A 5,064-nucleotide genomic window follows, 5' to 3' on the forward strand; every position below is an offset into this window, starting at 1 on the left:
TGACCATCCTTACCACAATTACCATAAATCACATTCATACGATTACTACGACATCCACTCGCTATGTGCCCAGTTATACCACACCGATAACATTTAACCACTTTTTCTTTCTTACACTCACTAATATGATGCCCTGTCTCTCCACACCCGAAACATGCTCCTATCGCCCATCTAAACTCATTCTTTTTATGCCCTACATTCCCACACCTATAACACTTTTCATCACGGAGACGACTATTTGACATACCTCGTTGTTCACTCACACTCCTATCCCTATTGCACCAATTACCCTCCCTAAATCCACCATTTGCTTGCAGAGTTCCTCCGTTACTTGCCCTAATACTCCTATCTATTACCTGATCAGCTATCCTCATTGGCCCTCTCAAAATTGCATCCTTATAACTACCAAATTCTATTACACTTTCTTCCATTCCAGTTCTTACACTCACAGATTTACTTTCTTTCATGCACCTATATAACTCATAATCCTCAACTATCTCTAAAATATCATCTCATGCCAGTCTTTCTTTCGTCCACCTCATTTTCTCCTTCCGTTTCAAATTAATAAACTCAGCAACATTCTCAGGTACAGTAGCCAAAAACTTCTTCATTAACTCCTTATTCTCATAAATGCCTTTATCCCCATACTTCTTCCTAGCTAACGTTTCCAACCTACATACATACATTGATATAGCTTCTCCTGCATTCATCCTTGCCTCATTAAAATTATTTTTACGCTTATACCTAACACTCCCTTTCATACATTTCGCTGGCTCAATTATTCTCTTTTTCACACTTTCATAATCAACATCCCCTACTCTAATTATCACACCATACATCGCCAACAAATACCCAGTCAAATATTCTCCTAACTCCATAGCCCAAACTCTCTTACTATCACCATACTTATCCTGACAATAGCTCTCATACTCCCTAAAAAAATCATCCTATCTAAATCCCTATCATCTAATATATCATGTACAATCATATCTACCTCATTCTCATCTGGCCCTAAAATTATACTAATTTCTGTAAACAGTTCATCCATTCCATCAAAAACATTCTCAACTTTAGCAAAAGATTCATTCATGCTACTTATCGTTCTCTTATCTCTCACTCTTGCGTTATTCATTCTTTCTTCTACGTCATCTAACGAAAAACTACACACACTATAGGTATCATTCATACTCAGCCATGATTCATTGATATTAATACATTTATCTTCCACACTCACTTGCACATTTACACCCCAGTCATACTTTTTCAGATTCCTACCTATACTTATAAATTTCCCTTGCACTTTCTCCTCACTTAAAACTTTCAAACGCCTCTTTTTCCTATATTCAACTAACACTAATTGTTTATTTTCCAGCTCTAACTTCTCATGTATAATAGGTTCATACTTATTCATTTCCAACCAATTATTCATCCCATTCTCACAAACATTAATCCTATTCCTTCCACACACACAGGAGGACTCACCCCGCTAAACCCTCTTACACTCTAGTTTCCCGAACATCCTGGCTGACTTAATCCCTTCTTTCTATTCCTACATACTCTAGCTACATGCCCATCTTCACCACATTCAGTTCACTTACCCAGTGGCTCCTTGCACATTCTAGCATAATGACCATCCTTACCACAATTACCACAAATCACATTCATATGATTACTATGACATCCACTCGCTATGTACACAGTTATACCACACCGATAACATTTAACCCCTTTCTCTTTCTTACACTCACTAATATGATGCCCTGTCTCTCCACACCCGAAACATTCTCCTATCGCCAATCTACACTCATTCTTTTTATGCCCTACATTCCCACACCTATAACACTTTTCATCACGGACACGACTATTTGACATACCTCGTTGTGCACTCACACTCCTATCCCTATTGCACCAATTACCCTGCCTAAATTCACCATTTGCTTGCAGAGTTCCTCCGTTACTTGCCCTAATACTCCTATCTATTACCTGATCAGCTATCCTCATTGGCCCTCTCAAAATTGCATCCTTATAACTACCAAATTCTATTACACTTTCTTCCATTCCAGTTCTTATACTCACAGATTTACTTTCTTTCATGCACCTATCTAACTCATAATCCTCAACTATCTCTAAAATATCATCCCATGCCAGTCTTTCTTTCGTCCACCTCATTTTCTCCTTCCGTTTCAAATTAATAAACTCAGCAACATTCTCAGATACAGTAGCCAAAAACTTCTTCATTAACTCCTTATTCTCATATATACCTTCATCCCCATACTTCTTGCTAGCTAACGTTTCCAACCTACATACATACATTAATTTAGCTTCTACTGCATTCATCCTTGCCTCATCAAAATCATTCTTACGCTTATACCTAACAATCGCTATGTGCCCAGTTATACTACACCGATAACATTTAACCCCTTTCTCCTCTGTTACTTGCCCTAATACTCCTATCTATTACCTGATCAGCTATCCTCATTGGCCCTCTCAAAATTGCATCCTTATAACTACCAAATTCTATTATACTTTCTTCCATTCCAGGTCTTACACTCACAGATTTACTTTTTTTATGCACTTTTTTAACTCATAATCCTCAACTATCTCTAAAATATCATCCTATAGCAGTCTTTCTTTCGTCCACCGATAAATTTACCTATAAATTTCCCTTGCACCTATCCTCACTTAAAACTTTTAAACGCCTCTTTTTCCTATATTCAACTAACACTAATTGTTTATTTTCCAGCCCTAACTTTTCATGCATAATAGGTTCATACTTACTCATTTCCAACCAATTATTCATCCCATTCTCACAAACATTAATCTTATTCCTTCCACACACACAGGAGGACTCACCCAGCTGAACCCTCTCACACTCTAGTTTCCCGAACATCCTGGCTGACTTAATCCCTTCTTTCTTTTCCTACATACTCTAGCTACATGCCCATCTTCACCACATTCAGTACACTTACCCTGCGGCTCCTTGCACATTTTAGCATAATGACCATCCTTATGGCAACAGCAATGGGATAGTCAAGATGGCAATAAAATGAGGGAAGTAACAAATAACATATCTCCTTGGAGGTATAATATAATGCCCTGAAAATGGGAGACGTCTCTTTGTCGTCTCCATATTGGTCACACTCGGTTGACACATGAGTTTCTACTGAAGGGCCAACACCAACGTATTGTGACAACTGTTTAGTATCTCTAACAGTAAGGCATTTGTTGACCCAATGCCCCAATTATAACAACTTGTGGAATAGATATTTGTTTGAGGCGACTCGAGGTGAGGATGGCAGGTTCATCCTTGCCAAGATTCTTGGAAATGATGTATCCTACCATGCAAGTGGCATTTTAAGATTTATTTCAGAAGCAGGTCTTCTGAAGAATATTTAACTTTTATGACATTCAATTTTTATGATTTTAATCGAATACTCTTTAATTTTTTATTTTTTTTTATTTTTTATTTTTGTATACATAAATTAAATGTTACCGGCGTCAATGACCTTAGATGTCAGGATGCCTGAAAACTTTAAATCATTCATTCATTCATTACCACAATTACCACAAATCACATTCATACGATTACTACGACATCCACTCGCTATGTGTCCAGTTATACCACACCGATAGCATTTAACCCCTTTCTCCTCCGTTACTTGCCCTAATACTCCTATCTATTACCTGATCAGGTATCCTCAGTGGCCCTCTCAAAATTGCATCCTTATAACTACCAAATTCTATTACACTTTCTTCCATTCCAGTTCTTACACTCACAGATTTACTTTCTTTCATGCACCTATCTAACTCATAATCCTCAACTATCTCTAAATTATCATCCCATGCCAGTGTTTCTTTCGTCCACCTATAAATTTACCTATAAATTTCCCTTGCACTTTTTCCTCACTTAAAACTTTCAAACGCCTCTTTTTCCTATATTCAACTAACACTAATTGTTTATTTTCCTGCCCTAACCTCTCATGCATAATAGGTTCATACTTACTCATTTCCAACCAATTATTCATCCCATTATCACAAACATTAATCCTATTCCTTCCACACACACAGGAGGACTCACCCAGCTGAACCCTCTTACACTCTAGTTTCCCGAACATCCTGGCTGACTTAATCCCTTCTTTCTATTCCTACATACTCTAGCTACATGCCCATCTTCACCACATTCAGTACACTTGCACATTCCAGCATCATGACCATCCTTACCACAATTACCACAAATCACATTCATACGATTACTACGACATCCACTCGCTATGTGCCCAGTTATACCACACCGATAACTTTTAACCCCTTTCTCCTCCGTTACTTGCCCTAATACTCCTATCTATTACCTGAGCAGCTATCCTCATTGGCCCTCTCAAAATTGCATCCTTTTAACTACCAAATTCTATTACACTTTCTTCCATTCCAGTTCTTACACTCACAGATTTACTTTCTTTCATGCACCTATCTAACTCATAATCCTCAACTATCTCTAAAATATCCTCCCATGCTAGTCTTTCTTTCGTCCACCTCATTTTCTCCTTCCGTTTCAAATTGATAAACTCAGCAACATTCTCGGGTACAGTAGCCAAAAACTTCTTCATTAACTCCTTATTCTCATATATGCCTTCATCCACATACTTCTTCCTAGCTAACGTTTCTAACCTACACACATACATTGATATAGTTTCTCCTGCATTCATCGTTGCCTCATCAAAATCATTCTTACGCTTATACCTAACACTCCCTTTCGTACGTTTCACCTGTTCAAATATTCTCTTTTTCACACTTTCATAATCAACATCCCCTACACTCATTATCACACCATACATCGCCAACAAATACCCAGTCAAGTATTCTCCTAACTCCCTAGCCCAAACTCTCTTACTATCACCATACTTATCCTGACAATACCTCTCATACTCCCTAAAAAAATCATACACATCCCTACTACTATGCTCATTGAACCTTTCACACCTCGGTACCTCTCTCATAAGCACTGTCTTACAAACTTCAACTTCGTTCTCACTATCTTCACTGCCTACTCCCTTGTTACCTTCTTCC

The 5,064-nt window shown here is 37.9% G+C and overlaps 1 pseudogene; it reads right to left on the reverse strand.

The window, feature by feature from the left end:
- Nucleotides 1-332: 332 nt before the first annotated feature.
- LOC137618287 (uncharacterized protein PF3D7_1120000-like) overlaps nucleotides 333-5,064 on the reverse strand; it is a 5,106-nt pseudogene continuing 374 nt past the window's right edge.

This window comes from Palaemon carinicauda, chromosome 24 (assembly GCF_036898095.1).
Source record: "Palaemon carinicauda isolate YSFRI2023 chromosome 24, ASM3689809v2, whole genome shotgun sequence".
In the NCBI taxonomy this organism is placed as follows: Eukaryota; Metazoa; Arthropoda; class Malacostraca; order Decapoda; family Palaemonidae; genus Palaemon; species Palaemon carinicauda.